The sequence below is a fragment of the Topomyia yanbarensis genome, chromosome 1 (genome assembly GCF_030247195.1).
Source record: "Topomyia yanbarensis strain Yona2022 chromosome 1, ASM3024719v1, whole genome shotgun sequence".
NCBI lineage: Eukaryota > Metazoa > Arthropoda > Insecta > Diptera > Culicidae > Topomyia > Topomyia yanbarensis.
The window spans coordinates 121,688,763-121,713,764 of NC_080670.1; the positions used below are offsets into that span (position 1 = coordinate 121,688,763).

Here is a 25,002-nt window from a genome sequence, read left to right on the forward strand (position 1 = left end):
TTAGTTTCCAAGCCGAACGTTTGCCAATGTCACTTTCGTCCAATCACGAGCCGGTTCAGAATTGGTTCAAAAACAGGGGACAGAGCTGGCGGATCCTATCCTAGGTCCTAGCAACACTCTCTGCTTGATTGAAGTGTACGGACCAATCAGCGCTGATAATTACCACTTTCGCAAAATACATTATTTTCGTTATTTATAGTAATCGTAAATTTGAAGGAATCAAATACAATATACGTGCACATATTTCCAATCATATAGTGCAAAAATTCAGCGATTTTAATCAGTATAACAGAAGTTATTCGCATTTGAAGAGTGGGGAAATATCTCAGCAGAAACTTTGAAATGGGACCCCAATATTGAAACGTTAGAAGTATTCTACTTCAAAACTACGTTCTACAATGTTACGGCGATAGCTCAATGGGATAAAGCGTCAGGCTACTTTAGTGTCAACGAAGCTTTCTTCAGAAGCCATCGTGTAAAAAAAAAACTTTTTATCAATCGACAGAATTAAAATGGAAAGAATTAAAATGATGCTTGAATGGTATGTTGTCAATATATATGTATGGAAAAAAGCAAATTATGGTATGGTGGCCGGTTCTTAACAACCCGTTGTTTGTATGACCGAGTATGAAAGTTTCATATACAATCATATTTTCAATGTGATGTGCAAAGCATCTCTGAAAGCATTTTTCGCTTCCGAATGTCTCTTTTTCGATGTTGCTTTGGGCGAACATTCTTTCGAGAATTTCACTGAGGCAGAAGTTCGTGAATATTCACTAAGGACTTTCATTGAGCTGTTCAAACGGAGCAACCTAGCAAACGCCACGACAAAATGTTAAGAAGATTTTGGCGCGACATGTAAAAAACCACCTGGTTGTTGTCTTTGATGAACACATTTCGATTAATTTCAATCATAGCAACCAATTGTTTCTCATGTTAACATTTTCAGTAGCAACAACAACTTTCAATGATTCGCAGATTCTTTCTATTTTTTGCCCGTTCACTAATGTTAATTTACGATATTACAAACTTCAACTGTAGTACTATTCATATAAAAGTTATGTTTGGAACCCTGTGAATAGCTGCCCAAACACAGTTCAAATTATTTATTTTTATTAGAGATGCGATTTTTTGTAAATTTATAAAATGTAATAGGTTTAGGGAATTTCATAGCTGAAATACGTTTGTTAAAAGAACTGATAACCAACGGATACAACTGAAAACATTCCATATGGCAAAGCGGCTGGTCTCGTAGCCTTGGTATGTTTCTTATGCATATTCAAATAAGAGATCAAAATATCGTTCAAAGGAAATTTATTTATTAATAAATTTTTGCAAGTTCAATATAGAACTTTTCTATATTTCTTCTTATTCCTCTTCCTCAGCCTCAGGCACCATATTAAATATACTTCGCTTAATTTTTAGTTGCGATCGGCGTGGTAGCTTGCGAATTGATTCGCACGTATACATGAAAAAATAATCAAGCTCATCTGGAGTTCTGTTGTTTCTGCTCCCTAAATAAGTCATTATTGCTGTTGCAGCCGAGTCCTCGCAACCTTTGCGTGTTCTTTGTGAACCTATAAACGATAAGTTATCGACATATAAAAAACTTTAACTTTTCCGAAGCAAAATATACTTTTTCCATCAGCTCTCATCAAAACATCTTCGGTTTCCTCTTCTCCAATAACTTCTGACTCATCGTTTGTGCTTATAGCATTTGGTGTACATAGCGTTTTTCCTTTGCCTATGAAAGGATTAAGAAACGTAAGATATCTGGCGTATTTATATGGTGTTTTCCTTTCCGCTGATTGACCGCTTCTTCCTCGCAATTCTTTTTTGCGACGCGCGAAACTCGAACGTATATTTTTCCATGTCATTTGAATCGTAGAAATGCATGCATTTGAATCGTAAAAATGCATGGTTATTTTGGGTTTGGGATCCTCGTGGCCTTTTTCGACGAGCTCCTCGCAAACTCTCTTCCGAGCAAGTGTCCTTTTCGTTTTGTTGCGATAATCATCATGCTTCTATTATGCATAATTTCTTATCGAATAACAAATCAGCATCCGAATCTTCTACACTCACGGCGTTAATGTCAGACACCTCGATCTCCTCTTCATCGCCTCTAGAAGTCCAATCGTAATTCTGTCACGACGGAAGAAGTATTGAAGCCTGATCTAGTGCTATATTGAATAGAAGACTTACCGCATCGTTGATCATCGTTGGTTATGCACAAATTCTAATCAGAGTTATCCACTCCAATTAAAAAAGACTTCTGACAAACTAACCAAAACAAATATTATGTTTGCAGTACATAGCAAGGTTGCTTCGATTGAAATAATGGAAACGTGATAAACGATGCCCTGAATATAAACCAAGAGATTTATTGAAAGCTTCTAGGCTAGGGTTGTGGTACCGGTAATACCAATACCGAAAATCCTGGGAATACCGACCCATTTTTGGTACCGTAATACTGGTACTGAACAAAGGCCAGTACCGGTATTTTCGGTACCATACAAAATTTTCATGAAAAATATGTGGACTCTCTAGGGGGACCTGTTTTAAAATGACTGCAAGATGGCTTTTAATTATATTAAGTGCTTTCTAGATCAATCATTCAGCTTCCTAGATAAATCATTCCTTTATGGAGGAAACAGATGGGGCCATCATCATAATAGTCCTAGAAGTTAAACATTACTAGCTCCCGTTGTACTGAACGGTTTGTTTAAATTCCTGCACTATTTTGTCGAAATTAAATTTTAACAATCTTGTACTAAATTTCAAAATATTCACTTATAGCGTAAGAGACCTTAAAATTTTATTTGATTTTTTTATTAGCAACATTGGTTTCCATTATTCACTGGGTGGCGCGTAATAAGGCTATGGTCTATGTCATGTCTGTATTTGGTTTGCTCTTAAACTGCCGTTCTACGCCCAATTGTCCCATGTTCCAAAACAGGCATCTGAGAAAAACGCGATTGAAGATGAAAATTGTATTAGCAAGTAACAAATAAAGCTTTATTGTCTAGAAATACGTTCATAGCAATCGTTTCCAATATAATCAGTCCAGTTTTTCATTATAGAGATCCAATTAACGTTAGTTTTTACGAAAAATGTTAAGTGGGACTGCTGTGTCGAGAAATCGAACGGAAACCGAAAAATTCTACGCATTTCAGTCCCATGACGATCTATGTAAACGATGCTCATAACTATTTTTTTTTTTACAAAAGTGTATGTCGTGAGTTTTCCTGTTACTCGAGAGATTTTTTGCTTCATCAAAATTGGAAATGGGTACCTATTTTTACTCTATTTAGAAGGGTACCTCACAAAATCATTAATTACTCCGCCTACACTGAATGTAGTGCATATAATTTGGCATCCAGAACCTTGCTTCGTTCTTAAGAACCAATCTAATAATACAAATGGCCTAAAAACGATGAAATGCTAGTGTTTGATCGCAACAAAAGCTTCAATCGAGTGCCCCAATTGTCGCCCTACCATTTGACCCAATGTGTTGAACAAAGATAGCAAACAATGCACTAACCAACGGCTTCAAATGGGTAGCGTGATGATAGAAACATTGCGAAAATAGGCTCATTATCCTAGATGCGTTCGCCATGTTATGCAAGCGACGATAGTGATGAAGAGCTTTACAGGATTGTTCTCACTGCTGGGATTAATATTACCACTGCCATCTCTTTTTTATTGAACCTGTATTTTTCCATCAATTTTTTCAGTGCGCGACATCTAGCGTAATGTACTTCTTAACTAAACGCTAAGTAATTATTCTTTTATTGTGCACTTTTTTGGGATTTTTGTTAGTGGGACAATTATGCGTAGAATATCAACAATGGGACAAACAGACTTGGTATTTTTCACGAAATTTTCGAACAAACTGTATGATTTGGATGTGTTTTCTGAAAATATACATCAAAAAGGATTGTTTGATGAAAAAGTGAAAATGACCAAAAAACAACATGGGACAATTGTGCGTAGAACGGCAGTAAAGGTTGAAACCAATTTAAGCTTAGTATGCACCTCTTGCGAAATGAGGTTGCGAAATATTTTTCCTTCTTCCGTGTGGAATTTTGACATTTGCTCGCGAAAACTAGTCTATGTGTTTGCTGTTAGATGTCGCTTTTGATAACTGGAAAACGACATCAGCTGTTGTTTGTTTATTTCTTTTTTATATTTCTGTTGTTATTTAAATGTTTTAAATGATGTATTTTATTAATTCATCACGGATGTGTATGAAATCGGTAACAATTGTAAACCTTTTTGCCATTCATGAAGCTCTCAGGGAAGTGACGTACTCAGCGTGAATCATATTTCGAGCATGATTAATCATAATGCTTATTTGTGACGGTTCCGGATGTCTCGGGGAAGTTCATTCTGACCAATTTAGAATGCACAATTCCTGCAATCGGAAATTTAAATCATTGGCTGGCCATTTTCTATCTAAATTGGCTGCTTCTACCGGTTCTAGAAGACCCAGGGAAATGATCGAAATTCGCTCAAACCAAATCTATTGTAATTGTCCGAATCGTAGCTCTAAATCGGCGTTTAACCATTAAGAAGCAAATCTGATTGCCTTGGCCGCCTTTACCGCTTTCACAAGTCTCGGGGAAACTACCTTTCGAAACACGTTTCGGAATCCGGAAATATAACGCAAATATAACAACCGACTCCGACTAAATCGGTTTCAGGTCGAACCAAACCCTAGGCTTTAAACTCTGGCTGACGTTAAAAATCGATTATGATAACAATGGCTACTACTAAAGGTTCTGGAAGTCTCAGGGAATGCTACCAATAATCAGTACGGATACAAACCTATTTTTGGTATAACAATTGTGAGAATCGTAATTCAAATTTATTGCCATAAGTAATTCGTGGTAATTCTTATTGCATGAAACACTAGAGAGGTTTAAGGAATTGCGCATATTGCTACTACTTGTATTACTGCCGCAAGAAGCATAATTGTCCCATGTGTATAGGGATTCCCATAGCACATGGGACAGTTTTGCTTCTAGCGGCAGAATACCTCACACAAGAAATGCTGTTCAAGTCTGATATTACACCGAATGTTAGACGAATTAACTGAATTCTAATTTGATGGTCAGATTGACCCTGTATGTATATTATGGAAAAGATGTTATAAGCCTTTTACAATCAGTCATAATACAATAATACGTTATAATCCATTTAAAACGAGTGTATTGCTAGTTAGGCACTTTTCAATCAGCTAGGTCCTTTCTCAATCAGTTCGGTCATAAAAATCAATTAGGCCCTTTTATAAATTGTTGTAAAATCGCTATCAAAATTCTTCATAATCAAATGTTGCGTTATGTACGTGCTCGGGTAGATATTCGTTAATGGAAAACATGAAATTTCAATTTGTTACATTTTGCAGTTAGGCCCTTTTCAAATGTTTGAATAGAACTGGGTAGAGATAAATTGTAATTGTAAATTTATTAGCTTGTATACCTTATGTCAGGTCAAGGAAGAAAAAAAATTAAAATATAAAATTATAAATTCAGAATCAAAACAAGTATGACCCAAAAAAGCTCCTACGCCTTTCACCAGTAGCTGGTCGAAAACACTTTACGGTGCGATCTTTTAAATTTCGTCCGAGTTCTCCGCGTCTAGCAACTGAATCGTTTTCCGGAAGTGTTTTTCGATTGATCTGCAAATCATCATGCTTCGATCACTACCCACTAGGTTGATGGTGATTCCGTTCTGTTAAAGAAGTAGGAAGAAATACAATCTATAGGATCACAAGAATGACTCACACTTACTGAATCTACCGGTGCGTCTAATTCGATGTAGATACGTTTCGCAATCGGCTCGTCCCTGCTAATCCATCGGCAGGTTGAAGTTGACGACAATGGTAACCTGTTCGACGTCGATACCTAAGATGAAAGAATCTCTCCGTAACCTGGTGCTGTATCCAGAATCAAGTGGTGGAACTTACCCCTGGACAAAACGTTCGTTCCAACCGTTGCTCCACCGTTAGATCACCGGACAGTACCGCTACCGAGTGACCATCCTGGGACATCCTGCCGGTCAACCAACCGGCCGTTTTGCGTGCCTGTTTCGATCGATTAACAATGCCGAAAATAAGTTTACTTGGAGTTTACAACTGTCCTATACATCATATGACAGAAAATGATCGCTTGTCCGACGGTAATCACACCGTACATGTTTGAAATTGCTTAATATTTCTCGTCCTGGTTGCGGCATTTGACGTAGTAGTGTTTGGTGTTATCGAGTGATTCTTGCTCCCGCACCAGAAGAATCATGATCGGATTGGTTACGATGTACTGGACGAATCCCATCACCTCCCGCTCGTACGTGGCTAAAAAGAACAGCGATCATAACGCCCGCCTCGTCCGGTACAAAAATGGCAATCTTCTTAAGGTCGAACGCCCGGCTGTTCCGATGATGATATGATTAGTCAGCTTCGCCCCTTTGACGATCTTCTCACCGCGAACGGTTTAACCAAGTTCGATTTCCGCACAAAACTTTGCCGTTTTGCAGCTACTTTCCCCTTCTGAATTGCCAGTTCATACGTGGGGAAAGGCAAATCACCTGCGGATAGTTTTTCAACGGATCGACTCGATTGAGCATTGCCAGCACGAAGGCAGTGGTTTTTCTTGTTCCCGACCAACTCTGGGCGATTATGTTCTGTGGCGGATCGGCCAACAGAGTAGGTTGAGCCGTCTTCTGAATCTTGGAAGGACCGTTGAAACCCATAGCATAGACTCCCTGAACAAGTTCCGAATTCATGTGCAAAGCTTCGAAAGTTTTAACCAAGTATAGCGGCGAAGAAGGATCCTTCACCCCCAGATCCAGCTTTGATTCTACTAGACCTTTGCGAATAAGTTAAGTGCTAATTAGCAAACTTGCATCCGCCTGGCTAAAAGATGAATCATGGATAATTTCAAAGCTGATATTAAATATTTCTGGAGAAAAATTTGAATAGGACATAAGTAACAATGAGATTCTTTTTGGGGTGTTTCTCTTCTGTTAATTACTCGGTCGTTTCAATATTTAGTACTCATCTCTTTGCCTAATATTCTAGTAAAAACTATCGGCTTTCGATATGTACTGGAAAATTAGTGTAAAGTGTTATAAAGACGTAATAATCGAAACAGAAAGTAAACAGAGAGAGGCTCTCAATGTTACTTATGTCCTAATCAAAATTTTCTCCAGATTTCGACTTACTTGAATGCCTCTGCATCTTCCGTGGAGGAAGCTGTTTCTCCATTTTCGCTAGCAGCTTTTTTTTCTTCAGGAGCTGCTAAAGTCTTAATTTCAGTAGCTACCGAAAACAAAACTGCAGGTGCAGCCGTTTCTACCGGAGTAATTTGATCGCTGGTTCTACTGGCGGTGAACTAGAAGGTTTTTCCGCATTCTCTTTCTTTGGGCTGTCAGCCGTCGGCTCTGGTTCCTTATCCTTAGGGATACTCAGATCGATAACCTATTTGTATTGAAAAGAAAAATTCAAAACCTATGGAAAAATTATCGCTCCAAAAATAGGTTAGTTGGTTATGACAAAAAAAACACTTACCGAGTGCAGAAATTTCCTGATCCTCCCTCCGCCTTTTTGACCCAGTTATCGGCAGCACTTGCCATCGTTTCGACCGGGTATTAAAATTCAAAAGCTACAATATATATGAATCAGCACGGATACTGTCATTCCGGTGGTTTATTCCTTGCAATTGGCTGAACTTTTGCCCAGAGCGACCATTCGGAAAAAACGCCTTCTTTTGTCTGCTCACTTCGCTGCCATGAAACCGATGATGAGCCCCTTTTGCCAAACGAGTCACACGGTTGGCCCGATTGAATATGTCGCGCGTGTAGAGTATGCTTCCATTATGTTTGTTCTGTAAATTGACAAGGACATCTAAATATGCAAAGGAATGCTTGGAGGAGAGAAGCTACTGTTAAACACATACCGAAAGAGAAAGTCCTTTCCGAGGATCTTGATGTTGTATTTACTGTTGGCCCATTATCACCGTGTTCTGCTGCGTGGTTACCATGGCATTATGTTGCTGGTGTTCGGTGATGTGTATCCGCTATGGTTGCTGTTCGATCTGAAAAAAAATTATGATGAAAAATATCCGTGAATGAGTGAACGCGAGCTTTTGAAAGAAGAATAGGGTATTACATTACAATGTACTGAACACGGTACTGATCCTTCCGAAACTAAGAAAGGTAGTAAAAATGACTCACCTTGCTGCACCAACTGAATAAAAAAAGTCCTCCTGCACGCGGCGTGGTACAGTACAGTATGCTGCTGCTACTGTGTTTGAAGGTGCTGTTGATGTATCTTTTTATGCGGTTGACCAATGGTCTTCTACATTTGGCCCTGATTGGCTTGGATCGATTGCACTAGTTGCGGTTGCTGGCCAGGTTGTACCGTCAGTTGAACGTTGCTACCGATCTGTCGGATGATGGTCATGGTCTGGGGGAAATCTTAATTTTCTGATGTTGCTGGCGATAAGCACTGGAATTGTGGTTGCTAGCTGCTGCTGGGATGGAATCACGAGCACTGTGGAGGCAGCGATATTTTCATGCAAGCAACTGGTAGGAGCCAAGGCAGTAATATGACGTTTGTGTTTGACTCTGATTTCTCTAAATCAGGAAGGTAACCGCTGGTAAGAATAGTGGCAGGCAAGTTTTACGACAGAATGTGCCGATAAACTGTTTCCGATGGGTCCATTATTCGTAAAAAAGCTCTTGTTGCTTTGTTGGTTCTGAGCTGTAATTGCTGTGGTTCTTTTTTGAGAGATTGTTGGCAGCTGCTGGATTTGGAGTTGTTGGTACTGCTACGGTTGTATCGATTTAATGTTGGTTGGCTGATTGCCAGATCCAGGATGTTGAGTCAAGTTGAGCTGATTTGTAGTAGGGGAGAGAGGGTAACAGTGGATCAGCAGGAACTATGAAACATTCGCAATAAAATCATAATGCATGATCAGAATCGTCTCATTCCCTCATATTTCACGATTTCTAATTTTTACACGTGTTGCTATATTTTGGAAGAGATCTGATAACTCTATCTCTTTTAATGGATATTTGTTTGTTTTGTGATAGCCAGAGTAAATTTGCAATGAAACACATTATTCCATCTTCGTGAGTTACTATTCATTGAATAAATGTTTAGTCTATTGCTATTTATAGCAAATTTTATACTCAATATTTGTCGCGGACAAAGTTTTTTGGTAACTTCTCATGGTTCTGTGTAATTTCACAATTTTCATGAATAGACCCATTGGGTAAAGCTTAGTATGCACCTCTTGCGAAATGAGGTCGCGAAATATTTTTCCTTCTTCCGTGCGGAATTTTGACATTTGATCGCGAAAACTAGTCTGTGCGTTTGCCGTTAGATGTCGCTTTTGACAGCTGAAAAGTACTATCAGCTGTTTTTGTTTATTTGTTGAAAGCCTGCTACAAGAAATGCTCGTTCAATTGCCCGGCCAACCTGTGCACGATCCGGGATGGTCGGGTCGACAAGGAAAGCGAATGGGCACACAACCATGCGCCTGGGTAAGCCGTTTTTTTGTAATTTGTAATTTTATTGAGCACGATAACCTGTTAGTACAGACTGAATCAGGTCAAGGAGGTTTTTTTAAATTTTCATGCTAAAAAATTGGTAGGATTGATTTTTTTTCGCGCAGGACGACTACGAAAAGAATGCTATCAACCAAGGTTACATGTAGGATACAAAAACAAACGAGTAGATTGCTTACAAACCTATTTCGGCCGAGCGGGGTCAGCGGTTGGACGTGCACAATGGCTACCGGTACTCGTCGGTCGGTTGATCAGCGACGGGCGAATCGCATGAAAGTGCACCAAGTGTAAGGTGTTTGTTGCCATCACCGGCCGTTTCGGGACAATTGAGGATCGTGGTACGGAGCATGAGCACGAACAGGATGAGAGTGATTCGTTCCTAGGCTATCAGCAGGAGATGATACAGACGATTTGTCCCAATCGGTTAAACTCGATGTTAGTAAGGAACAACTTGCTGAGGATGATGATGGAAACGGCGCCAAAGAATGAGGGCAACGTTTGCGACAATGGAGATGAGACTTTTGAAGCTGCCGAGGGAATGTTTATCATTCCTTTAGCCGTGGTTGGGCAGAGTTAGGTAAAGTAAAACCTGCGAGCTGTAAGGTATTTTGGCGTGATAGTCATTTACAAGGTAAGCCGTGGAAAACCCGAAACATTATCTTGTATGTTTTGCCTTTCTCATATAGAAAGGTTATGCAATCACTCTGAAAACCGTCAACCTAATCCCAGCCTAATTTTTTTTGACTGGCGTAAGGTTTCTTGATTTTAACAGTGGCATAGCTGAGGGGAGAGGGGTTACCCCCCTCTACCGTTTACTCTCTCCCTTAAATGACCCCTCAGACCACCACCCCATCCAGCCCTCATACCCCCCTCTCAACCCCGTCATCTTTAAACCACCACTATATCACAAAGCATACCAAATTATGCTGGGAAATCGTTCCTTCGTGGGATTTTCGCCCTCCTTACACGCCCACCCCCGCATGACAAAATGAGTTACCAAGCAAATAACATTGAACTAATACTGATTAGGCTAATTAAGTATGATATTTTTTGTTTCAAGTGTTTTACCGTCGACACGTAGATCATCAAGTTCGTGGCTGGCAAGCTATTGTGTATAAGTGCAAAGTGTACTAAGAATGTAATGGACATTTCCACATAACAATGTTCCACATTGTTGAACATAACCAGCCACCGAGCCATAGTATAAAGAAATGAGAAAGGCACAATTGCACCGCTAGGTGGATTAAAACAGGTTTTTTTTTATCACCAGTCAATGTAAATATATTAAATACGTTTAAGCATTTGCGATTTTTATTTAATATCACAATCATATTTGCGGGTGAATTGCTTTTCTAACCTTCCGGCCATCACATCATATGACAGGTGTACTTAATCATGTCGTCTCTTAAGAACCGTGGCACCTAACTAAGGCGCCAGGCCAACACTACTCCTGCTGGTTCGATTTTAGTATGTCTCAGCAGCAAACAGAACTTAACTTGTACGCTAGAAGTCGCTTAATGTGCTTTCAATTTTGGGCTAGCGCCCGCCTGGTGTCTTAGTCGTGAATGGTTGTCATGGTTCTAAACACTAAATCGACACGCAAACCAATTTTTTATTTTTACCATTTTTTGTTAACGACCTATTGAGTCAATTTGTCAACAGTTGTTACGGCATTTAATTAGCAAGGGACTGGAAGGTGTAGTATATTTTTCAATATTAAGAGCCATAGTACTCAAGGGTGATTCGCATTTCTAATGCCAAAAGATCTTGACTCCTACGGTAGCAGAAAAAAAAGTTAAGTCGCCGGTGAGCTCTAAGCTTGCATATATGATCCTTCCACGCTTTGCTAAACTTTCTCCCTTCAACTTCTTGCTCTCCCTTGAGTACTATGGCTCTTAATATTGAAAAATATACTTCACCCTTCAGTCCCTTGCTAATTAAATGCCGTAACAACTGAAACCAATTTTTCTCCTCAGGAAATAATCCTAAATTCAAACCCAGTCGGGCTTTCGAATATTGCCAGTAATTTCGCTTTGAATCGCTTCGAACCATATATTATCAGTTAAGATTTTTTTGTGTTTTTTAAGCTGTGTTAAATCTACTTGGAATATTGATTCACATGGTAACCCCAAGTAACAGTTGAAGTTTTATAGAACGCTCCAAGTGCAATCTAAATTTTATGAGTGGCTATAAAAGTACGATAAAACTTCAATTGTTACTAGGAAATAAGCAAAATATTTTTCATCTTCTGTTTCAAGGTTAGTCTTTCGGACAATTTTTCCACCGCTTTCTCTACTGGGCGTTCAACAATTTAATAAAATTAAAAAAAACAAAGCCGTGTTCTTCAAAAGTCCATTTAACTGTAAGTTATAACAATTAAACATGAGCTGTGCAATCCTCGCGGTGCCGATCCTTGAATTAGATCCTATTTCTAACAAATGCACATTTCGCAAAGGTGAAACTTAGCTCATCAGCGTAAGGAAACCAACTCTAGCGAAACACTTGAAAAGGACTGTAAAACTTAAAGATTAAGAAAAATGTCAAAGAAGGTTATAATCCTATTTGGAAAATCCAAACTATTTTATTTCTTTTGTTTTCGTATATTGCTGATTTTACACCGAAAATTAAAAGCAACTGAATTCTAATTTGAGCTCAGTGAGCTAGCACAAGTTAACTCAATGAGCTGGCACGGTAAGCTTGTCCGATGAGCAAGAACGGTGCAGTAGTGTAAGCTAAGAAAAAAAGAAAAAAAAGCAAGAAAAATGTGTTGGTAACGCGTTTTTTTATTCTACTTTGCAATACACGCAGAATTTTATTAGCATGGCATACTTTTCTATCTGCCTCTCGTTTCTTCTGCTGTTAATTTTTATGCATTGGACATATTCGGTCTACCCTTTCATTGAATGCTTACTAGAAGTATATGCATGAAAATGCATAAAAATTACAGCAGAAGAAAATAGACGGGAATAGAAAGTATGCATATTTTCGTTTCTCTGTGTAGCTGAGCTACACTGAGAAACAAAAGTATGCATAATTAGCATACGTTTTATTCCCGTTTCTTTTCTTCTGCTGATTTTTATGCATTTTCATGCATAAACTTCTAATAAGCATTCAATGAGTGGATAGACCGAATATGTCTAATGCATAAAATTTACAGCAGAAGAAACGAGAGGCATAGATAGAAAAGTATGCTATCGATGCATAAATAAAATTCTGCGTGTATAGCTCCGTGCAGCGTGCTAGCTATCATCGTGCTAGCGAGTGCTCTCACTAATCGGTGCTCGTGCTACTTGCTAGCTCTAGCTCATCTAAAACCAGCACAAGCTCTAGCTAAATTAATTAAGAGCCAGTGCATAGGAATAGGACACAGAGCAGCACCGTTCTTGTGCATACCTGGTTATAATACATTAATTCGTTAGTCCTGTTAAAATGATTGTATTTCTAGTTAAGCACTTTTCAATCAGTTAGCGCTTTTGAAATCAGGCACTTTTATAATCAATTAAGTTCTTTTGTAAGTAGTTAGGCCCTTTAATGATCAGTTTTGTCATAAAAATCCGGAAATCGTTATCAAAATTCTTCATAATCAAATGTTGCGTTATGTACGTGTTCGGGTAGATATTTGTTAATGGAAAACATGAAAATTCAATATGTTACATTTTGCAGTTAGGTTCTTTTCAAATGTTTGGCAAGAACTTGGTAGAGCTAAATCAAATTACTATATTTAAATTCAGAATCGAAACAAGTATGACCCAAAAAAGCTCCTGCGCCTTTCAGCTGGTCGAAAACATTATTGCGATCCGATCTATTCAATTTCGTCCGAGTTCTCAACGTCTAGTAGCGGAATCTTTTTTCTGGAAGTGTTTTTCTATTGAGCTGCAAATCATCTTGCTTCGATCACTGTCCACTAGGTTAATGGTGATTCCTGTCCGTTACAGAAGCGGGAAAAATACAATTTATAAAACACAAGAATGTGTCACACCTACCGAATCTACCGGTGCGTCTAATTCGATGCAGATACGTATCGCAACCGGCTCATCCCTTCGGCAGGTTGAAATTAACAATAGTCACCTGTTCGACGTCGATACCTAAGGCGAAAGAATCTCTCCGTAACCTGGTGCTGTAGTCAGAATCAAGTGGTGGAACTTACCCCTGGACAAAACGTTCGTTATAATCAGTAGCTTCTCTAGTCCGGCACTGAATCGATCCAGAACGGCCAACCGATGATCCACCGTTACATCACCGGATAGCACCGTTACCGACTGACAATCCTGCGACATCTTGCCGGACCAACCGGCTGTTTTGCGTGCCTGTTTCGATCGTTTGACGATGCCGAAAATAAGTTTACTTGGAGCTTATAACTGTTCTATACATCATATGACAGAAAATGATCGCTTGTCTGACGGTAATCACACCGGAGATGTTGACGGCACTTGACGTAGTACTGTTTGTCGATTCGAGTGATTCTTGTTTCCGCGCCAGCCGAATGACGATCAGATAGGTTACGATGTACTCGGCGAACTCCATCACCTCCCACTCGTACGTGGCACAGAAGAACATCATCAGGCAGGACGACGACGGCTGCTTCTGTATCCGGATGCACTGATCCTGGTTGCCCTGGGTAACGATCATAACGCCCGCTTCGTCCAGTACGAAAACGGCAATCTCTTAAGGTCGAACGTCTGAAACTTTATTCCCCAGTCTATCAGCTTACCGGGTGTTTCGATAATGATATGATTAGTCTGCTTCACCTCTTTTACGATATTCTCACCGCGAGCGGTGTAACGAAGTTTGATTTCCAGACAATCCTTTGTCATTTGGCAGCTACTTTCTCCTTCTGAATTGCCAGTTCATGCGTGGCGGAAAGGCAAATCACCTGCGGATAGTTTTTTAACAGATCGAATCGACTGAGCATTGCCAGCACTAAAGCAGCTATTTTTCCTGTTCCCGATTGACTTGGCGATCATGTTCTGTGGCGGATCGGCTAATAGAGTAGGTAAAGCCGTATCGTGAATCTAGGAAGGGGCGTTGGAACCCATAGCATAGACTCCCTGAAGCAGTTCCTGCTTTTGTGCAAAGCTTCGAAAGTGTAAACCGAGTATAGCGGGGAAGAAGCATTCTTTCGCTTCACCTCCAGATCCAGCTTTGATTCTACCAGACCTTTCCGAATAATTTTCAGTAGTGAAATTGCATCCGCCAGGCTAAAAGATTAATCATAGGTAATTTTAATATTAGCTAAATATTTCAGAAGAAAATTTAGAATAGGACGAAAGTAACAATGAAATTCTCTTTGGGGTCTTTTTTAATTAGTCGGTCGTTTTAATATTTAGTATTCAACTCTTTGCCTAATATTCTAGTAAAAACCATTTGCTTTCGATATGTACTGGAGCTTAAGCTAAGTATGCACCTCTTGCGAAATGAAATTTCCTATACAAAACCTATACATAAAAAACGTCGCGAAATGCTCGCGAAAAAATTTTTCGTTTCCATTTCGTAAGCGGTACGCAGCTCTCGCGAAAACGATAACGAAATTTTCAGTTAGTCGAGACACGGTTCGACAAACGATAAGTTTCATAATACTTCCGCGAGATAGCGCTGCTTTCTATGCGCTGTCACCAAGGCAAACTTTTTCCTTGCGAAATAATGGACAGTGATATTATTCCGCTCGGAGGCTCGCGAAATTTTGACAGATTGCGATAAAAGAATACAAAAAAAACAAGTCTTGTACATTTTTTGTATTTTTTCATCGCAAGCTGTCAAAACTTGTTTTTATAGAATTTGCTTTTGTGGTGTAATATTCGGGTGAGTTTTAAAATATTATTTGAATTGTTTAATTTCTGATTCGAAATCATTTTTCAATATGTAATGATTATTTACAGAACTCCCAAACAAACCCGTATTCAGTCGATACAGCGTGTGATTATACAGCTGAAGAAGTCAGTACCGTGTTCAGTGCATTGTAATTTGTAATGTAAATAATACTTTATTCTTTTTAAAAAAGTTCGCGTTCACTCATTCACGGGAACATTTTTTTTAATGATTTTTCAGATCGAGCAGCAACCATAGCGGACACACATCATCGAACACCAGCAACAGAATACCAAGGTCACCATGGTCAGAGAACGCAGTAATAATGGGGCAACAGTAAACAACATCAAGATGCTGGTAAAGGACTTTCTCTTTCGGTAAGTGTTTATTACCCGGTCAAACCATTCGGAATTTGATTCGGAATCCTGAATCGAGTCAGTATGGATTCCAAATCAAATGCAACAACCGATTCTGAAACCGATTGAGTCGGAATCGGTTGTTGCATATGATTTGGAATCCATACTGACTCCATTCAGAAATCCGAACCGGTTCCGGAATGAGTTTAACTGGGTAGTAACTTCCCTCCTGCAAACATTCTTTTGCATATCTAGATGTCCTTGTCAATTTACAGAACAAACATTATGGAAACCTGAGTGCTTACATACACTCTGATGGAAACGTCGTATCCTCTACACGAACGTGTCCAATCGCTGTGACTCGTTTGGAAAACAAACAAAAGAAGGCATTGTTTTTTCCGCAAGGTCGCTCTGAGAAAAATTTCAGCAAATTGCAAGGAATGAACCCCCGGAGGGGTACTGATGTCGATTCAGGACGTTTTCCCATACATTGTAGCTATTGAATTTTGATACCCGGTCGAAACGATGGCAAGCGCTGCCGATAACTGGGTCAAAAAAGCGGATGGTCAGTAAATTTCTGTACACGGTAAGTGTTTTTTTTGTCAATCACCTAACTTATTTTTGCAGCGATCATTGTTCCATGGGACTTAAATTTTTCTTTTCAATGCAAATAGGTGGCTGACAGTCCAGAGAATGTATAAATGTCTAGTTTATCGGCAATCGAGCCAGCGAGAATCGGCTGCACCTGCAGTTTTGAGTTCGATAGCTGCGAAAATTCTGACTTTAGCAAGCGAAAATGGAGAAACAGCTAAGTAAGTCGAAATCTGGAGAAATTCTGATTAGGACATAAATAACATTGATTTTATTCTCTATTTACTTTCTCTTTCGATTATTACGACGTCACTATAACACTTTACACTAATTTTCCAGTACATATCGAAAGCAAATGGTTTTTACTAGAATATTAGGCAAAGAGTTGAATACTAAATATTGAAACGACCGACTAATTAAAAAAGAACCCAAAGAGAATCTCAATGTTACTTTCGTCCTATTTTAAATTTTCTTCTGAAATATTTAGCTAATATTAGAATTACCTATGATTAATCTTTTAGCCTGGCGGATGCAATTTCACTACTGAAAGTTATTCGCAAAGGTCTGGTAGAATCAAAGCTGGATCTGGAGGTGAAGCGAAAGAATGCTTCTTCCCCGCTATACTCGGTTAACACTTTCGAAGCTTTGCACAAAAGCAGGAACTGCTTCAGGGAGTCTATGCTATGGGTTCCAACGCCCCTTCCTAGATTCACGATACGGCTTTACCTACTCTATTGGCCGATCTGCCACAGAACATGATCGCCAAGTCAATCGGGAACAGGAAAAATAGCTGCTTTAGTGCTGGCAATGCTCAGTCGATTCGATCTGTTAAAAAACTATCCGCAGGTAATTTGCCTTTCCGCCACGCATGAACTGGCAACTCAGAAGGAGAAAGTAGCTGCCAAATGACAAAGGATTGTCAGGAAATCAAACTTCGTTACACCGTTCGCGGTGAGAATATCGTCAAAGAGGTGAAGCAGACTAATCATATCATTATCGAAACACCCGGTAAGCTGATAGACTGGGGAATAAAGTTTCAGGCGTTCGACCTTAAGAGATTGCCGTTTTGTACTGGACGAAGCGGGCGTTATGATCGTTACCCAGGGCAACCAGGATCAGTGCATCCGGATACAGAAGCAGCTGTCGTCGTCCTGCCTGATGATGTTCTTCTCGGCCACGTACGAGTGGGAGGTGATGGAGTTCGCCGAGTACATCGTAACCTATCTGATCGTCATTCGGCTGGCGCGGAAACAAGAATCACTCGAATCGGACTCAAACAGTACTACGTCAAGTGCCGTCAACATCTACGGTGTGATTACCGTCAGACAAGCGATCATTTTCTGTCATATGATGTATAGAACAGTTATAAGCTCCAAGTAAACTTATTTTCGGCATCGTCAATCGATCGAAACAGGCACGCAAAACAGCCGGTTGGTCTGGCAGGATGTCGCAGGATTGTCAGTCGGTAACGGTGCTGTCCGGTGATGTAACGGTGGAGCAACGGTTGGCCGTTCTGGATCGATTTCGTGCCGGACTAGAGAAGCTACTGATTATAACGAACGTTTTGTCCAGGGGTAAGTTCCACCACTTGATTCTGACTACAGCACCAGGTTACGGAGAGATTCTTTCGCCTTAGGTATCGACGTCGAACAGGTGACTATTGTTAATTTCAACCTGCCGAAGGGATGAGCCGGTTGCGATACGTATCTGCATCGAATTAGACGCACCGGTAGGTGTGACACATTCTTGTGTTTTATAAATTGTATTTTTCCCGCTTCTGTAACGGAAAGGAATCACCATCAACCTAGTGGACAGTGATCAAAGCAAGATGATTTGCAGCTCAATAGAAAAACACTTCCAGAAAAGATTCCGCTACTAGACGTTGAGAAATCGGACGAAATTGAAAAGATCGGATCGCAATAGTGGGCTTTTTTGGGTCATACTTGTTTCGATTCTGAATTTAAATATAGTAATTTGATTTAGCTGTACCAAGTTCTTGCCAAACATTTGAAATGAACCTAACTGCAAAATGTAACATATTGAATTTTCATGTTTTCCATTAACAAATATCTACCCGAACACGTACATAACGCAACATTTAATTATGAAGAATTTTGATAACGATTTCCGGATTTTTATGACAAAACTGATTATTAAAGGGCCTAACTGATTACAAAAGAACTTAATTGATTATAAAAGTGTCTGATTTCAAAAGCGCCAACTGATTGAAAAGTTCTTAGCTAGAAATACACTCATTTTAAAAGGACTAACGAATTAATGTATTATAACCAGGTATGCACAAGAACGGTGCTGCTCTGTGTCCTATTCCTGTGCACTGGCTCTTAATGTGACACAGCTAAATTAATTTAGCTAGATCTTGTGCTGGTTTTAGATGAGCTAGAGCTAGCAAGTAGCACGAGCACCGATTAGTGAGAGCACTCGCTAGCACGGTGATAGCTAGCACGCTGCATGGAGCTATACACGCAGAATTTTATTTATGCATCGATAGCATACTTTTCTATAGGTCGTTAACAAAAAATGGTTAACAAAAAATGGTAAAAATAAAAAATTGGTTTGCGTATCGATCTAGTGTTTAGAACCATGGCAACCATTCATGACTAAGACACCAGGCGGGCGCTAGCCCAAAATTGAAAGCACATTAAACGACTTCTAGCGTACAAGTTAAGTTCTGTTTGACATACTGAAATCGAACCAGCAGGACTAGTGTTAGCCTGGCGCCTTAGTTAGGTGCCACGGTTCTTAAGAGACGACATGATTATGTACACCTGTCATATGATGTGATGGCCGGAAGGTTAGAAAAGCAATTCACCCGCAAATATGATTGTGATATTAAATAAAAATCGCAAATGCTTAAACGTATTTAATATATTTACATTGACTGGTGATAAAAAAAACCTGTTTTAATCCACCTAGCGGTGCAATTGTGCCTTTCTCATTTCTCTATACTATGGCTCGGTGGCTGGTTATGTTCAACAATGTTTGTCCACATTGTTATGTGGAAATGTCCATTACATTCTTAGTACACTTTGCACTTATACACAATAGCTTGCCAGCCACGAACTTGATGAGCTACGTGTCGACGGTAAAACACTTGAAACAAAAAATATACTTAATTAGCCTAATCAGTATTAGTTCAATGTTATTTGCTTGGTTACTCATTTTGCATGCGGGGGTGGGCGTGGAAGGAGGGCGAAAATTCCACGAAGGAACGACTCCCCAGCATAATTTGGTATGCTTTGTGATATAGTGGTGGTTTAAAGATGACGGGGTTGAGGGAGAGAGTAAACGGTAGAGGGGGGTAACCCCTCTCCCCTCAGCTATGCCACTGTTAAAATCAAGAAACCTTACGACAGTAAAAAAAAAATTAGGCTGGGATTAGGTTGACGGTTTTCAGAGTGATTGCATAACCTTTCTATATGAAAAAGGCAAAACATACAAGACAATGTTTCGAGTTTTCCACGTCTTACCATGTAAATGACTATCACGCCAAAATACCTTACAGCTCGCAGGTTTTACTTTACCTAACTCTGCCCAACCACAGCTAAAGGAATGATAAACATTCCCTCGGCAGCTTCAAAAGTCTCATCTCCAACGTCGCAAACGTTGCCCTCATTCTTTGGCGCCGTTTCCATCATCATCCTCAGCAAGTTGTTCCTTACTAACATCGAGTTTAACCGATTGCGACAAATCGTCTGTATCATCTCCTGCTGATAGCCTAGGAACGAATCACTCTCATCCAGTTCGTGCTTATGCTCCGTACCACGATCCTTAATTGTCCCGAAACGGCCGGTGATGGCAAAACACCTTACACTTGGTGCACTTCCATGCGATTCGCCCGTCGCTGATCAACCGACCGACGAGTACCGGTAGCCATTGTGCACGACCAACCGCTGACCCCGCTCAGCCGAAATAGGTTTGTAAGCAATCTACTTGTTTGTTTTTGCATCCTACATGTAACCTTGGTTGATGGCATTCTTTTCGTAGTCGTCCTGCGCGAAAAAAATCAATCCAATTTTTTTAGCATGAAAATTAAAAAAAACTTCCTTGACCTCATTCAGTCTGTACTAACAGGTTATCGTGCTCAATAAAATTACAAATTACAAAAAAATGGCTTACCCCAGGCGCATGGTTGTGTGCCCATTCGCTTTCCTTGTCGACCCGACCATCCCGGATCGTGCACAGGTTGGCCGGGCAATTGAACGAGCATTTCTTTTAGCAGGCTTTCAACAAATAAACAAAAACAGCTGATAGTACTTTTCAGCTGTCAAAAGCGACATCTGACGGCAAACGCACAGACTATTTTTCGCGATCAAATGTCAAAATTCCGCACGGAAGAAGGAAAAATATTTCGCGACCTCATTTCGCAAGAGGTGCATACTAAGCTTTAACTGTGAAACGATGGTGTATGGGGAACAGTGATTTTTTGTTTGTTTTTGTGGTCTGTCTCGAAATGTGAATGGGTTCCGATTTTCCACAGTAAATACTACTCATATAGTGCAAAATTAGTAAATTTGGGCAAGTTTTGTAGAAATTGTCTCTTATTTCAGGATTGCAGCTAATATGTATATATGGTGGTTCGATGTTACACGATGATATAGTGGATTCTTTCGTAAACAAACGATTTTCGCCTCGATATAACTTTAATTCAAAGCGTTAGCATCATTCTTCGTCAAAACAAGAGAATAAAATTTATAAGTAGAATATTTCACTATAGACGACATCGTGTTTCATAGTTCCTACCCATGGGGCACACTGATACATTTTACCACCGACTGTTTATTATCCAAAAAAATTTATTTCCCGTGAATTTTACCAGCTGGAAAAAATATATGTATTAGTTAACAACAGAGTGGCACTATGTATCACTTTTGGTTACACAAATAACATGTATTATCATCAACATTAAATTGTAGAAAAAATGTGTTTCATTGTTACCCTCTCTCCCCTACCTGGTTGTTGTTGATGAAAACTTATCAAGTAGATAGATGGCTGCTGACGAAAAATGCTGCTCTTGTGGCTGCTTTGTTCGGGTGTGCTGTAAATAATAATAATTACTAGAAACAATCACAATTCCAATAATATTTTAAAACTTACCATTCAAATTCAAAATATTGATTCTCAAAACTACGAAATTTTGACAGGTCGCGATGAAAAAAAAAATACAAAAAATTACTAATCTTGTTTTTTTATATTTTTTCAATGCAACCTGTCAAAATTTCGCGAGCCTCCGTGCGAAATAAAGCTTAGTATGCACCCCTTGCGAAATGAAATTTCCTATACAAAACCTATGCATAAAAAACGCCGCGAAATGCTTGCGAAAAAAAATTTCGTTTCAATTTCGTAAGTGGTACGCAGCTCTCGCGAAAACGATAACGAAAATTGCACTTAGCCGAGACACGGTTCGGCAAACGTTAAGTTTTATATTACTTCCGCGAGGTAGCGCTGCTATATATGCGCTGTCACCAAGGCTAGTTTTTTCCGTGCGAAATAATGATCGGATGTATTATTCCGCGCGGAGAGACACGGAATTTTGACAGATGGTGATGAAAAAAATAAAAGAAAGTTGAAACAAGACGTTTGCCATCTGTGCATGTCCGCAGGTGCAGCGTAGATTTGGAATTTAACGGATTCAAGCGGTGAGTATTAAAATATGGGTTTATATCAATAAATTTACAAATATAAATGCTCTCTTTTTCAGTTACTGAAGATGCGTTCATCAAGTTGCGCTGGTTTGGCTGCGCCCAGGAATAAGGTCCCAACAAACAATCTTCATTCTCAATCAGAAAGCATTTGCTTTTTTCTCTACCAACTCAAAAATGGATATAAGTCTTGATAGCTATCACAAGGATCGGGCCATTGGCAGCAAGAAAACTGCACTCCGCACGAAGAGGAAATTTTTTAATATGAATTGAAATGCAAATGTTGGTGCAAGTCGTATCCACTTCGTGCGCGCTCACGGTGGAAACCGTGAACTCCAGGCTCTTCGTTTGGATTCAGGCAACTTTGCATGAGCTTCGGTGAGAACCGCACGCATGACTGATGTGTCTAACGCTTCCAATAACGATCTGGTACGTACCAAAACTGTTAAATAATGCCATCGTGATGATCGATGTATCGTCGTTCTGCTACGTATACGAATGCTACTAACTATAAACACTCATAGTAATAGACTCGCGGATGTAAAAACCGCAAAACTGGCAACTAGAAAAACAAGCGCGTTAAACTGGCATCACCCAAAAATGTGCAAGCTCGAACGTGCTCGACTGTATTCGATCACCTTTTTTTTATTAAAATAATTTTTCAAGTGGTTCAATATGTGAATCAAAAGAGAAGTTATACGTTTGATACTGAGCAATAAGAAACTAAGAAAAGCAAAAAAATCCAGTTTCTTTAAAAAAACACAAATTTGTTGAAAAAGAGCATAAGTAAAATGTTTTTTATTCTTTTATATAGAAAACAATAAATATCTTTCTAAATAACATTGTAAAATACTAACACGAACATGAAAAGTGAAGCCTACTGTGAATAACAAAATAATTTTTTTTATATAAAATCACAATACTTGTTCTGCTTATTTGCATTGTATGACGTCATGCTCGTTTGGCTCCGAATTTTGACAGTTTGTTTGGCTCAATAAAAGTACCTTCGCTGGTCTATTACTATGAGTGTCTATACTACTAACTGCTTGCATTGGAAAAGTAATGTAAGATGAAAACTAAAGACATGCTAACAAACGCAGCAACGTGCACGATAAAGTTCATCAGACGACAGAAGACCTCCAAAATCGACTTCGTGTTGGAGGGAGGGACAACGCTGGTCGACTACTCGCTGTAATTGCCTCCCGTCCCGAACAGTGGCCGTGCCGCGATGGTTATCTGCTGATAGGAAAGACTTGGAGTTATATCTGAATACAATATTAGGAATAATTAATTGAAATAGTTGATGGTAGGGCAATAGTAATAGTTGTCTGCGGTAAGCTGCTGCGCGAGATTGTGTATAAATCGGCAATTTTTATCTGTTTTGACATTCAAAAAACCGAATGTTTTTCGTCATTTTTAATTATAATTTATTTTTCGAATATTGATTATTAACAATTACATTAACTACGGGCGCAATATTCAACTGACACCTTGACCCCTTCTACACATGTATTAGGTGTGGTTTATTTCACATGTAAATGTATCTTATATTAAGTTAATTCACTTAACCTAATATAAAGCATATATGCCAACTGGCTGTCGTCACAAAACATCTGGAACAAGACACATTTCGTTCAAGTCAAACAGATGCCAATGAGGATCAGATAACCGTTAATAAGACGGTGACATATTTCCACAAACAATTTATATTTTCTCTGCTCTAAAATAATATAGAATCAACTAGTTTTTATAGTATATAGCAAAGACATGACTACTGAAAGTACTTGATATTTTATGCACCTCGACAAAATTAAAATAACAACATTAGCATAGTTTGTGTATTAAAATTTTCGTTTTTAAACGGTGAGAGATAGTATACTAAAACTATCACTGAATACAATATTTGGTTTATTTTAAAATCAGAGGCGACGGGTGGACCTAAGTCCAACCTGTTCAATCAGGTTTCTACGGACATGGGAAAATATGCGTGCGTTTTGATAACATGCGACATTCGGCACAGAAAACTTTATTTTTCTCTTTATTTTTAGTCGTACAATTATTTATAAAGAAGCGGAATTCGACGATCAACACGGGCAGCGAACAAGTCAACCACTTCCTCATAAAAATTCGGATGCTGTTGTAGCTCTTTCAATAATCTACCTTCTACTGTCATTAGCATAAGGTGAAATAATCTCTCTTCACCCATCTGTGTTCTTAGATAATTTTTTATCCGACGAAGCACAGAAAAAGAACGCTCTACTGAAGCTGTTGTACTAGGCAGAGTTAGTACTAGTTTTGACAACTTCACAACTTCTGAGAAGACATCACCGAGTTCTTCGCTCAATATTAACTCGAGTATTTCACTGAGTTTTTTGTTTCTGAATTCAGATTTAGAAAATAGCACTTTTAGTTCATTAGTCAATTTCGTACTATCAAAACAGTCGAACGATTCCATCAGAGACTGCAGCAATTCTTTTGGAAACGATGCTTCATATTTCGAAAATTTATCTGCATTTAGAAGGCCAACATAAGTTATTTTTTCCAGCGATTTGAATCTGTCGTTCATTTCGTGGATCACACGTTCAATTATGCCAATGAAAAGGTTATGGAAAGTATGTTTTGTTTGTTTCTTGCCTAATTCTGCATTACCAACAATTTCGACTGTGGTTTTGTAGACATCTTCGAAAAATGTGACTGTTTTTAATTTTTGAATGCTAGAACGGCACAGCTGAACAGCATTTATGCATTCTAATATGTCCAACTCTTTGGTTTGCAAAATACTGTAGAGAACATCAGTATATGAAAAGATTGCAGCGAAAACCTTCAACTGGAACACTGTGCTGAACTCAAGCATAAACGCATGCAGCCCACGTGATAATGAGCACGTCTCCGCATCCCATTCTGTGTTCCCGAGATAGATGTCTCCCAAACATGTCACTAAACCGCTGTAGTTTTCTTCGACCACATTCACCATCCTTGAGGTATAAGCCCACTTGGTTTTACATACATTCGGTATCTTG

General features: G+C 39.2%; 2 long non-coding RNA genes and 1 pseudogene across 4 annotated transcripts; 2 read left to right on the forward strand and 1 right to left on the reverse strand.

Annotated features, from left to right (window-relative positions):
* Positions 1-5,971: 5,971 nt before the first annotated feature.
* On the reverse strand, positions 5,972-21,521 carry LOC131683432 (uncharacterized). Of its 3 annotated transcripts, XR_009304532.1 has the most exons (6): positions 21,438-21,521; positions 21,293-21,378; positions 8,233-8,894; positions 7,956-8,093; positions 7,568-7,883; positions 6,936-7,477 (listed from the first exon to the last, which is right to left on the reverse strand). It is a non-coding gene; the product is annotated as an uncharacterized LOC131683432 (long non-coding RNA). The 3 variants fall into 3 exon arrangements; XR_009304526.1 differs by lacking the exons at positions 21,293-21,378; positions 21,438-21,521 and adding an exon at positions 5,972-6,913 and having other exon boundaries at positions 7,222-7,477; positions 8,233-9,096; XR_009304525.1 differs by lacking the exons at positions 21,293-21,378; positions 21,438-21,521 and having other exon boundaries at positions 8,233-9,094.
* LOC131683531 (uncharacterized) lies at positions 15,222-16,312 on the forward strand. Its single transcript, XR_009304535.1, has 4 exons — positions 15,222-15,369; positions 15,447-15,538; positions 15,616-15,752; positions 16,007-16,312. It is a non-coding gene; the product is annotated as an uncharacterized LOC131683531 (long non-coding RNA).
* On the forward strand, positions 16,417-18,133 carry LOC131683370 (DEAD-box helicase Dbp80-like; annotated as a pseudogene).
* Positions 21,522-25,002: the final 3,481 nt, after the last annotated feature.